General features: G+C 41.4%; 1 protein-coding gene across 1 annotated transcript in view; it reads left to right on the forward strand.

Annotated features, from left to right (window-relative positions):
* The first annotated feature begins 903 nt into the window (after nt 1–903).
* The window catches only part of CLDN34 (claudin 34), a 35,829-nt gene continuing 23,219 nt past the window's right edge, over nt 904–13,513 (forward strand). The window contains exon 1 of the mRNA XM_089683827.1: nt 904–1,003. The gene's annotated coding sequence lies outside the window, so the exon portion shown is untranslated. The remainder of the gene's footprint in view (nt 1,004–13,513) is intronic.

The following is a 13,513-nucleotide window of genomic DNA, read 5'->3' on the forward strand; positions in this document are numbered from 1 at the left end:
TAATATACACGTATTGGGATATTTTTTACCAAACTATTACATGGTACAGATGCACTGTGATTGGAGAACGCCCACTTGGCCATAATTTGACATTAGGCCAAGTGGGATGCAGTTATTTTATTATTTTTTTTTCTTTTTATTGGTGCATGCTCCCAATGGCAGTGCTCAGCAATCCGTACACTTTTTTTTTTACCAAAGCTTGCAAATTGGGTTGAAAAATAACAAGATTTGGCTTCCATAGACTACAATAGGGTTTGGATGCTATGTTCATGGAGTTCCCTCTAAGTTTGCCTAATGTGAACCGAGCTTGGTTTGATAATCACTATCCATATTAGTATAGCATTTTTTTTTGGTCCAGGCATTTGATACTAGTTAGTCAAGATGGAAATTTCCATTTTGCCAATGTTTTCCCAGTGCTATAAACAGAAAATCTTGTACAAGGCAGCAAATGTCACTTTAAAGCTTAACTCCATGTAGAATTAAAAAACACAAATTATTGGGGTTCTGTATCTTTTATTGCAGCCCTAAATTTAACTTTTCATGTGCCAGCTGTACATACTATATACTGTATATATATCATTTAAACAATCAGACTGTAAAAGTACTTGCTTCCTATCTCAATACAAAAAGATATCCAAACAAGGTCAACGATATTTCGTAAAACATCAGGTGAATATGACTTTATCAGTTGTTTTAAAATGCAGTTTATCTGAAAAGCAATATTCTTTTAAGTAAAATATATAGGTTATCTAGGTCATAATTCTCTATCTGGTTTCTTGAAAAAAGATGTGAACAAAGGATTGTAAAAATGACCATATTCTATATCTTGTTAATTATTAAACTTTATTTCATGTATGTTGACTTTGTGAGAGAGTGACAAGAATCATTGCACATATTAGGTACCCGTACTGTACTTCCTGCAAGCACACGGAACGATAAATCATGATGCATTTTCACATTCGGCCTTATTTAATAAGATTATGTGGAGTTCACACAGCACACGGTAAGTTGTTTATTATGTATGTGGCTTTGTTTCCAATCCACTTACTGCAGTTGAATCTGCTCTGTGCTTGTCTGTGAGATCTTTGACTGTGGTTTGTATAGTTTAGAAACTGAGAAGGTTAAACTGACATACAATGAATAAGTTCTCTGCAGTTCAATATTCTGAAAATGAAGCTCCATTTTAAGTTGTCCAACAGAATAGTATCTAAGGCACCATATGATTGTTATTTTTTAATCTTTGATATTTTTTATTGGATATCATTTGTACAAAATAGCCTTGATTTATTAACCACTTGACCTCCAGAGGATTTACCCCCCTTAATGACCAGGCCTCTTTTTGCTACTCGGCGGTGCACTAATTCAACTGATAATTGCGCAGTCATGCAATGCTGCACCCAAACGAAATTTACATCCTTTTTTTCACACAAATAGAGCTTTCTTTCGGTGGTATTTGATCATCTGTGCACTTTTTATTTTTCACGCTATAAACAAAAAAAGGCCAAACATTTTGAAGAAAAACAATATTTTTTACTTTCAGCTATAAAAAATATATAGTAAACTCAAAGTTGGTTATAAATTTAGGCCAAAATGTATTCTGCTACATGTTTTTGGTAAAAAAAATCCCAATAAGTGTATATTGATTGCTTTGTGTGAAAGTTATAGCGTCTACAATCTATGGTATAGATACTGCAATTTACGCCATTTTTCTGCTATACAGTGCTGCGCTAGTTTAACGGACAATTTCGCGGTCATGCAATAAGATACATAAATGAAATTTACATCCTTTTTTTCCCACAAATTGAGCTTTCTTTCGGAGGTATTTGATCACCTGTGTGGTTTTTATTTTTTGCGCTATTAAAAAAAAGGCTGACAATTTTGAGGAAAAAAAACAATATTTTGGACTTTTTGCTATAAAACATGTCCAGTAAAAAAAAATTTAAAAATCAAATGTAGTCATAAATTTCTGCCAAAATGCATTCTGCTCCGTGTCTTTGCTAAAAAAAAAACCAAATACGTGTAAATTAATTGGTTTACGTGAAAGTTATAGCGTTTACAAATGGCGGGAAAGATACTGGGACTTTTATTTTTTTTTTATACTAATAATGGTGGCAATCAGCGACTTATGGCGGCGATCAGCGACTTATGGCGGGACTGCGGTGGACATTCTGACATTGGGGGGTACTGACTTGGGGTCACCGATATCCCCAGTGATACCAATACAGTGATCAGTGCAAAAGAAAAAAAACACTGACACTGTACTAATGGCACTGGGGAGGAAGGGGTTAAGTTTATTTTTCAGGGAAAGGGTTAACTGTGTGAGGGGAGTGTTTTACTAGGGGGCGGGGGGGTGTACTGCAGGGAACACAGCTGATCGGGAGAGAGAAACTTTTCTGTCCTGATCAGCTTGTCCTGGAGCTGTCGGGGAACTGACAGAAAGCACAGCTACTGCAGCTGTGCTCTCTGTCAGCGATTGCCGTCGTTACCCGGCGACTGACATCCGCAGTTGTGATCGGCGAGACAGGTAGGGCGGCGGCGCGCCTCAAGCGCGCCCCCTACCTGTTTACAAAACACACATTTTAAAACGTGCTTTTGCCCAGCCGTGCCGCCCTGCCGCCGTATTTATACAGTGGCTGGGCGGCATGTGGTTAAAGCATGGTAAGCATTAGCACATATGTTTTCTACTGAATTTCAGGCTGGATTACTGAGCATTATTTTCAACACATTTCCAAAACATTGAAAATGTTCCCTTTAGATTTGTGCAGCCACATCATTTGCCACATGTGTCATTTTTTGCCTACTGATGATTGTGTACAGATCTAATATTGAATACCAAAAAATCTGGTTTAAGTGCTTTCTGTGTCCCCGCTAGGTTTATTTACCATCTGTAGTTGTCTCAGGGACCACTGTCATAGAAATTAATTCTGAAATGGGATTTATCCTCACTTTGGACATTTCCTCCAACTTTCTGTTGTATTTCTGAGACTGTGAGAAGTGAAGGTGAAATATATTCAATACAACAGGAAAAAAAAAAAAAGAAAAGAAAAACATGACCATGATTTCAACCACTCAATCTACTCTACAAAATTACCAAAATGAAAAAAATAAATGAGATTTTGGCTATAGATATACTTAAATGCCCATAATGTCATATATACAGAATAAAGCGCCTGATGGCAGCTTGTTAGGTGAGTAGGGAATTAAAGGGAAAATATACTGTTTTCCATCAATTTAATTTTTTATTTTTAACCACTTCAATACTGGGCCCTTTTACCCCCTTCCTGCCCAGGTCAATTTTCAGCTTTCAGTGTTGTCACACTTTGAATGACAATTGTGCAGTCATGCATTACTGTAGCCACACAAATAGAGCTTTCTTTTGGTGGCATTTAATCACCACTGAATTTTTTATTTTTTGCTAAATAAACAAAAAAAACTGAAACTTTTGAAAAAAAAACATGTTTTTTTCTGTTATAACATTTTGCAAATAAATAAACTTTCTTCATAAATTTAGGTCAAAATGTATTCTGCTACATTTCTTTGGTGAAAATATCCCAAATTAGTGTATATTATTAGTCTGTAGGAAAGTTATAGAGCCCACAAACCATGGCATATATATCTGACAATCGATCAATCCTAATGTACTGACGGCCATTGTTACTGAATGAAACTGATTCATTCAGTCTTTTGTTGTGATTAGCTGTGATTAAGCAAAGCTCATCACATGATACAGGTGGGCTGTGATTGGCCCTGTCTGTACCATGTGACTGCTTTGACCGAACACAGCTAACAACACAATTGTATACAATGGATGGCATGACAGGAAGCCATCCATTGTATACAATTGTCATGTGATTTGCTGTGATTGGTCACAGCAGTCACATGACACTGGCAATGGGCTGGTGTAGTGATCTGTCATCGGTTGTGTCCCGTGGACACAGCCAGTGACAGATCGAGCCACTGCGCGGCCCCGTGTACACAGAATACCCACGGAGTATCACTATGGTGGTGAGTCACAATCATACATGTTCTAACTTGCACTTGCCTGAGTCACAGGACAGCGGAATCTGGAGCAGCAGATTAACACAAAATGTTCTGTGAAAATTGGCAAAAGTGCAAATGAAACAACAGGATTATCATGAGTATTCCATGAAATGGCATAGGCAGCTTAAGGATGGGTGGGAAAATTTCCACATTGACACAAAAAGGGGGCAGTCAAAAATGCAAAGGAGAGATGCAAATAAGGACAGATTGCAAACCCCTGTGAGTTCTGATCAAAGATTGAGTGTGCAAATGATGGCAGAAGTATTGAACATGAACAGAGAAACAGTTCTGCAGATTCTAAAATAGCATTTGAGAATGAGAAAGATTTCCGTAAAGATGGTGCCTCAAATCTTGGCAGAATATCAGAAAGAATGTCATATTCAAATTTCATGCGATCTTTTGAAGAATGAATGGATGTTTGATAGGGTTATTACTGGTCCATTCAGGGAATGATATCATCTTGCCTCATACATCCTAGAGGTGATGAGCCAAAATGCCCAGGAAAGAAAGGTCCAGGCTCAAGAAACCCCATGACAGCCGTCAATGTGGAATGAAGGTAATGAAGGGAAGCCAGACCTGCGGTCAGCACCAAATATGGTTCAGAACACCAGTTTATCTGAGAAATGGTAAGAGTTTGGGTGCGTCAGAGAATTCTATCCATGGAAACCACAGGTCTCCAAATTTTGTGAAGTTTTCATTGGCAGTAGCAAGAAACTCCTCCATCTGTACTGTGTTGTTCAGTTTATTTACCCATTTACAGACTGTAGGTACTGTGGAAAATTTCCAGTGCCTAGGAATCAAAGTACATCCTACCAGGATTATAAATGAGACAAGGCCTTTTTTTGATGGTTTTAATGGACTCTGGGATTATAAATAGGAGAGCTCCTTCTGGCATTTCCAGCCATGTTATCCGCATAATGAGTTGGCTTATTCTAAAGCTAGTGTTCCAATGGTTTATTCCTAGGACAGGAACACCACAGATGGAGATGAGTACCACTTGGCTCTCTGCGTCTTCAACACTGGTCTGAAATTGACAGACAATCATATATAACACGGCCAGACGAATACGATCTGGTCTGTGTTTCAAAGCTTCTCTCTTGTGCCTGAGAGGCTGTGGTTATTTGAAAGCAAACAGGAAAGCTTTATCCCAGGCTTCCGGGGAAAGGGCATGTCCCAGTTCCTGCTTCCCGTTTCAAACATAGAAGGGATAAAAAGAGAAGGCACTCAATAGTAAAATGCCACATTTTGATATGGTATGGGGGCATTCTGTGTTGGATAAGTATAGCTCTTCAAATAGGGTCAGGTCCCTATGAATTCCAAACAAATGGCAACCACCCCAACCTATAACTAGCCTTTGTAGCAAGGAGCATAACAGTGGTGTCTGTGAGGGTGAAAGCTGATGATTGTTGTGGTGGATCCAAGGGAGTGAGAATAGCAGTAAAGGTGCCAAGTCTTACTCAAGGCCAACCTATTGTTTACATTGGTCATGATGGAACCAATCAGGAATTCTATATAGTACCGCCATGGAATGATAAAGTTCCAGATTAAGTAGTTATGCTCCCCCATATGCTTTCCATTTAACCAAGATATTGTGTTGTATTCGAGTCGGAGATCAAGGCCAGAGATATTTAAGCAATGTAGAGCGTGGTGAATGAAAGAACAGGCGGGGGGCCCATATAGGAATAGTTGAAAGATGTAAAGAAACTGGGGGAGGATGTCCATTTGAATGAGGGACATCCACCCCAGCATGGAGTGTTTCAGGGAATAACAGCTTGTGGCAGTTGAAATAGGAAGGAAATTCAACTTGTAGTTTGCTGCTTTAAATGAAAGGGGGGCAGTGGTGTAAGGGAGGAAATGGGGGGGGGCTATAAGTGCAAGGGGCACTGTGATGTGTAAAAGGGAACTATGATGTGTAAGGGGGCACTGTGATGTGAAGAGGCACTGTGATGTGTAAAGAGGAACTGAGATGTAAAGGGACACTGTAGTGTGAAGGGGAACTGTGATGTGGAGACTGCAATGTAAAAGGGCACTGAGACAAGAAGGAGCACTGTGACATAAAGCAGTACAGTGATAGGAAGGGCACTGTGATGTAAAGGACCACTGTGATGTGAAGGAGCACTATGATGTAAAGGACAACTGTGATGTGAAGGGGCACTATGATGTAAAGTGGCACTGTGATGGACTGTGATGTGAAGGAAGTCTGTGGTCACTGATGTAAAGGAGGAGCTGCGGTATTATGAGGGGCTGAGGGCAATGATGCAAAGAGGGCGCTATGATATGAAGGGTAGGCTGAAGACACTGATGTACAGGGGTACTGTGATGCAAATGGTGGGTGTGATGTGTTATTGTGAAAACATGAGATTTGGACCTCTACTGGAAGAAAGTTCTACCAAATGGACCTCAGTAAATTGTAATTCAAGACCCCTGGCCTAGGCAATACAATATTTTTGACGTAAGTATATTTTTTCTAGTAAATGGTGAAGGTCCTTTTGCTTTTGTTTCAGCAGCTAAAAAGAGCCAGCCTCTGAGGAGAGTTTGTATTGAAGCTCCAGAGTGTGAATCTGCTGTAGGAGTCTGCTCATGTCTGACGACCATCCTTTTAAATGAGAGGAACATCGCCCATGAGAGTCCCTCTAATGATGCACTTCAGCGCCTCCAATTTTATTGGTGCTGCAGTTGTGCAGAGGTGTGGTCAGACAGGAATTGAGAAATGGTTTATAAGACCGCTGCACGAGTAGGCACATCCTTGAGCAGTTTTTATTATTATTATTGTTATTATTGTAAAGAACGTCTTATTATATTTTAATTTGTCATGTTTACATTTCATTGGCTACCTTCTGTCCTTTGTACTTGTACCTCAAGTCTCATACTCCTTACAAGTGTGTACCAACTGTAGGAAAGTAATGACTCTTTTTACAGATGTAATGCAATTTTTTCTGTTAAATATGGCACCTGTATCAAAAAGATTTTTTTTTTAAGTTTTATAGAAACATTTCACAAGTGGTAATTTTCTTATATTTTGAAATATTGCTCAGCATCATGTGTCAAAATGTCTTTACAAATGCTGACATGTACATAAAGGCCCATGCATTCTCCCCTTCTCTGTAAAAGCAAGAAATCCCAAAAGCCTTCTCCCATGCACCGACTCCTACTTTTATCTGACAAGTTTTGTCATTTATTGACATTAGAGGTGTAAACTGCTTTCTGTTCTGTCATATACATGTTATTGAATACCTATATTGCATTGTATCCCACTGAAAGCTCTGTATGTAAATATGATAATTTTAGCTATATATAATGTTTCATCTGCTGTCCTTAAATAAAGGATTTACAAAAAAAGGCCTATGTAATTAAAGATGATAATTTCTAATGCTAATTCCAAGCATAATGTCAAACCTGGCAAATTATAAAGGACAATATCTGCAATCAATGTTCAAATAAGAACATGTACCGTTGTGTATTTTATCAAATTTGTTACTTATTTATTTCAGGTACTTTTATTTCTTTTACACTTTTAATATACATAGTTTTTTTTGCATTTTACTCACTGTTTATGTTGAGAGAGTTTTGCACCATTAATAGAAAACAGTTTATTTTTGACTGCTCTTTAATGAGTAGACACAAACTGATTGGTGAATTGTAATACAAAGATCAAAAATCATTTCATTCATCGAATAGCTGAGTTCCAGCATGTGTAATCTGACACAATTCTCAAAAATTACACTATATTGCCAAAGTATTGGGACGCCTACCATTACACGCACATGAATTTAATGGCATCTCAGTCTTAGTCCGTAGGGTTTAATATTGAGTTGGCTCACCCTTTGCAACTGTAACAGCTTCAACTCTTCTGGGAAGGCTGTCCACAAGGTTTAGGAGTGTGTTTATGGGAATGTTTGACCATTCTTCCAGAAGCGCATTTGTGAGGTCAAGCACCGATGTGGGACAAGAAGGCCTGGCTCACAGTCTCTGCATTAATTCATCCCAAAGGTGTTCTATCGGGTTGAGGTCAGGACTCTGTGCAGGCCAGTCAAGTTCCGCCATCCAAAACTTGCTCATACATAGACCTTGCTTTGTGCACTGGTGCGCAGTAATGTTGGAACAGGAAAGGACCATCCCCAAACTGTTCCCACAAAGTTGGGAGCATTAAATTGTCCAAAATATCTTGGTATGTTGACGCCTTAAGAGTTCCTTTCACTGAAAATAAGGGGCCAAGCCCAACCCCTGAAAAACAACCCTGCACCAGAATCCCCCCTCCACCAAACACTTGGCACAATGTAGTCAGGCAAGTACCGTCCTCTTGGCAACCGTCAGACCCAGACGCATCCATCGGATTGTCAGACAGAGAAGCATGATTTGTCACTCCAGAGAACACGTCTCCACTGCTCTAGAGTCCAGTGGCAGCGTGCTTTACACCACTGCATCCGACACTTTGTATTGCACTTGGTAATATACGGCTGGGATGCAGCTGCTCGGCCCTAGAAACCCATTCCATGAAGCTGTCTATGCACTGTTGTAAACTGAAGGCCACACGAAGTCTGGAGGTCATTAGCTATTGACTCTGCAGACAGTTGGTGACTTCTGCACACTGTGCACTTCAGCATGCACTGACCCCACTCTGTCATTTTACTTGGCCTACCACTTTGTGGCTGAATTGCTGTTGTTCCCAGTTGCTTCCACTTTGTTATAACACCACTAACAGTTGACCGTGGAATATTTAGTAGCAAGGAAATTTCACGAATAGACTTGTTGCACAGGTGGCAACCTATCATGGTACCATGCTTGAATTCACTGAGCTCCTGAGAGCAACCCATTCTTTCACAAATGTTTGTAGAAGCAGTCTGCATGCCTAGGTGCTTGATTTTATACACCTGTGGCCATGGAGCTGATTGGAATACCTGAATCAAATGATTTTGTGGAGTGTCAGAAAAACTTTGAGCAATATAGTGTATGTTTCCCAGTTCAGTGTTACACAATGTTGATTGTTTCATTGGTTCATTCTTGAGAAAACTGCACAACAGATCAAGCTATCATGCATGAGATGTAGCACCCTCCTAGTTTAGCTAGGGGGAGTTAGATCCTAATGGTTAGACAGGAGCTGAATAGAAGCTCAGGTCTAAATGTTTGTTTATTAAAATTCTTACAAACAAACAGCATAATAAGAACGTATTTACATATATACAGAATACATTTAAAAAAAAATTATATATATATATATACACACACACAAAAATGGCTTGCTTCAGCAAACAGGAAACTGCTTTTTTGCCAGTAACATCATAAGCAGAACTAACTACACAAATCAAAACATATTTAATATTATTATTATCATTATAATGCACCTTAACAAACCCTATCCTTCACCTAAACACACCTTCAGACTAAGAAACGTTTAAACATTTAACCCATGCCTGCTGCCTTTTTTTAAAAATCAGATCTTATAAAAATATAGGGGATGTGAAAGGACAGAAAGAAAAGCCATACACCCAGAGACTGACAGACAGCAGCTACCAAAACCTGGTATTCCTCCACGCCTTTGTCCAGGCTCCGATCTGGCACCTGTCCTTCTCAAGACCCCAAATCTTCCCAACCTCACCCAAAATGTTGTGCATCACCACCTAGGCAGGAAGGACTTTTTTTGCGAATGGAAATCTGACACCGTGTATTTCATGTGAAGTAACGGACTACTAAGCTAACTAGAAAAAGTGTATCAAAATCAAAGTCCAAGTGAGTTTGAAAGGATCTGCGTAACTCAAGCGGGAAAGGAAAGGGATACCCAGAGCCCCACCCACCCGCTTATAGACTTCTATATTGAGGGAGCGCTGAAGCAAAAGATGGTCCATTGTCTCATCCACCCCACCACACTCTACTCTTGGGCAACCACGGTTCTCTGCAGAGTGATGCTTCAGGTTGCCCTTCACATAGAGTCTGCCATGAAACGAGAGCCAGGCCAAATCCCGAAACTGTAAAGAGATTCTCTCCAGATTAATCAAGGGCAGACCTTCCCTCATAAAAGGGCCTGGGAAATCCCTCAATGCCAGTGGCTCGCTAAAGGCAATTTCAACAACCCTCCTCTTCAGGACCTTCCTAGGAAGAGACTTAATTTCCTCCACCGTCACTTGCCACTGCTGATGCATTTTCAAGCACGGGCAACATAAGCCAGAAACTTACCATGGTGGACCCTCAGGCTTTTCACTGGCCTGTCATTTTCCCAACTCCGCAGAAAAGGCCTAAACCAGGACTGAAAAACACCAACCCACCCAGGCGGTTCCTTAGCCAGCATACTACCAAAATTATGTTTCAAAAACATAGATTGAACATATTCTTTTCACATCAGAGAAAAGAGCCACCGAGTTGCCCATATCAAGGCCACCCATTCTCCTGGCAAGGTAGGTTACAGACCCGTTAATGAGGTTCAGTCTGTTCCCCCATAACAGCTGGAAGATAAAGCTGTAAATCTTTGCCTAGAGAGACACTGGCAAAACACAGACAAAGCTGACATACAGAAATACTGGGATCAAGTAAGTTTTATTCAGGTCAATCCTTTCCCTGTAAGAGAGTTTCCAATCCTTCCAGCTGGTAACCTTGGCATTGGCATCTTGCAGCCTGCTTAACCAACTTGCAAGACCGTAATCGCCAAATCTGATGCCTAAAACTTTAATTTCCGTCCGGGGCTCTGGGAAGGTGTCCTGTAGCCTAAAGCCTTCGCCACTCCCATCCAGAAAACCTCACTCTTATCCTGAGCCTATCTTTTAGCCAGATGCCTTAGTGTACTGTGCCATCACTGAGACCACCTCTTCCGTCTCCCCTGATCCAGAGATGAAAACAGACACATCATCAGCATAAGTCATGACCCTCAGAGGAGGCTCCCCAGGAATGCGCAAAAGAACTCCAAACAACGGTCCTCTCTCTAATCTCTGAATGAAGGTATCGATTGGGAATGCGTACAGCAGAGGACTCAAAGGACACACCTGACACACACCTTAGCCAACCCCAAAAGGCAGTCCGATCCAACCATGTACAAGCATGAAGCTTTCAGTTCCCTTGTATAAAGTCTTCAAGCAATCGATAAAGCCTCTCTCCAGGCCAGGCATTGGTACTCATGATTGACCCGATCAACAGATTTGGCCTGATCCAGTGCCAGCAGGTACTTTCCCCAGCCTGCAGCACTGCACCATTCCAGGGCTTCCCAGACAGCTAACACCACTGAAAAAGTGCTTCTACCCTGAACCGAACAGTGCTGATGGCATTGCCTGCAACAGACAATAAACAGCAGAAAATTATTTTTGCCAGTATATTCCTATCAACATTGAGAAGGCAAATGGATCACCGATTCTTAATTCTAGAAGAGTCTTTATGCTTTGACAGAACAATCACTGCAGATTGTCGCATGGAGTGAGAGAGCAAACCCTCTCTCAGACAGCCATTAAAAACCTCCACCAAATATGGGGCCAGGGTAACCTTAAAGTGCTTAAAAAACTTGGCTGTTAATCCGTCTGGCCCAGGTGACTTCTTAATGGCAAGCTTATCAATAGCTTTGAACACCTCATCTAACATGATGTCCTCTGTCAAACTCACAAGAGAACTGCCATTTTACAGTTTTGGAGTAGAGTTCGGAAAACTACATGCTCGCCCGATCGAGGGGTCAAATTGTGGTGAGGGTTGAGAGGCTCTGCAGGCCAGCCCCTCTGACATTTTGGAGGAAGGCCTTGGAGGCAGAGGGTGGATCTGAGGAGTGACTGGCTGCACTCTTGAGGGGTTTGTCTTGAGTAGTTCTTATGGCCCCACGTGCTTGTATGAATGCGTGACAATATCAGGGCATGCTCCTAATGAGAGGAGAAATGGTGTTCTGAGGTATTTCCTCCAAGATCTGGACCAGGGCATCACTGAACTATTGGACAGTCTGAAGTGCAACCTTGGCAGCAGGGGTCCTAGCCAATCCCCAACAAGGCAAGGGGCTGGACACCCTTAAAAAGTGCTGGAGCCTGTTCAGTGGCAGTAGTGTGGGAGGAGTCGGGTGGACAAGTGAGAGAGGAAGATGTGAGGCTGAGAGCAGGAGGCTGCCAGGAGGCTTAGTGGGGCCTGCCTGTGAGCCTGGAGTTGGGAAGGCGGAAAGCTTGGAACTCACTGGCTCCCTGAGAGAGGGCCTCCTGTATGGCAGGGAAGGATCAGCCCAGCTGATAGACCTGGTAGAAGCAGCTAACACACAAGTGGTACAAGAGAGGATCTGAATGAGTACACCTGATCCCCCTGGGAAGGAGCACTCTGGTGGAAAACCAGATTAGCCCCCTACTAGTTATTGTTCACCTATGTAAAGGGACAAGAGCAAGATCCCCTGCTCAGAAAAACCTCTTGATTGCTGGATGAAGAAGAGCATTTCATCTGGGGTCTGGGGTGGTACACTAAGGATATACTGGCTAGCTCTCCAACAGAGACTTTGCTACAAAAAAGAGAAGCTTGTGAATAGTTCCAGAAAGTTTGTCCTCAGTTGTCGGTTCCCTTGGGCATCCTAAACCCCCTTTACCCTACCCCTGTTCTAAATCCCATCAATAAACAGCAAAACAAAAGCTCAAGGACTGATTTCTGACTTTGAATGCAAGCTTGTGTGGAGAATGCAGATTGCCTGGCTGTGCAGGACTATAGGGGGACCAAAATCAACAGCAACCTCCAAGGAGATAGTGTGGTACTTTAAAAATCTTCAGTGAACATACAATGCAATTACCTGGATTAGTACTAGTCTAGATCAAAAACCGTAGCTGCCTCCATGTTTCAGCTCTCTATTACACTTCACAGAATGATAGCTAGTGGGTGAATAATTTAGAAAGTATATCTATCTGTTGAGTAATTAATGAGGTGATCCTTTATTGTTTTGTTGCACAATAAAGGAGGTGATCCTTTATGAAAGGGGTCTTGAATTAAAGTGTACGGATGTCCAGTTAGATGTCCGAATTCCATGTTTGTGACCCCCTTGATATCACAGTTCTACTCCCCTTTAAATCACAGTCTTCTCTTTAAAGCAGTCCCACAGTGTTCTCAGTTCCACCTTCACATCCCAGTGCCCTTTTACATCCCAGTGCCCCTTTGCATCACAGTGCTCCTTCATGCTACAGTGCCCATTTACATTGCAGTCTCCTTCACATCACAGTACCTCTTTACACAATACAGTGCCCTTTTACACATCACATGCCCCTTTACACATCACAATGACTCTTTACATCACAGTGTCCTTTACCCATCATAATGCCCCTTCAAATCACAGTGTTCCTTCATGTCACAGTGCCCCTTTGCACATCACAGTGCCTCTTTACACCACAATACCCCTTCACATAACAGTGCCCCTTTACACATCACAGTGTCTCTTTACACCACAATACCCCTTCACATAACAGTGCCCCTTTACACATCACAGTGTCTCTTTACACCACAGTACCCCTTCACATCACAGTGCCCCTTTACACATCACAGTGTTTCA

Source organism: Staurois parvus, unplaced genomic scaffold (assembly GCF_062004578.1).
Source record: "Staurois parvus isolate SC_StPar_1 unplaced genomic scaffold, SC_StPar_1.0 ptg000324l, whole genome shotgun sequence".
In the NCBI taxonomy this organism is placed as follows: domain Eukaryota; kingdom Metazoa; phylum Chordata; class Amphibia; order Anura; family Ranidae; genus Staurois; species Staurois parvus.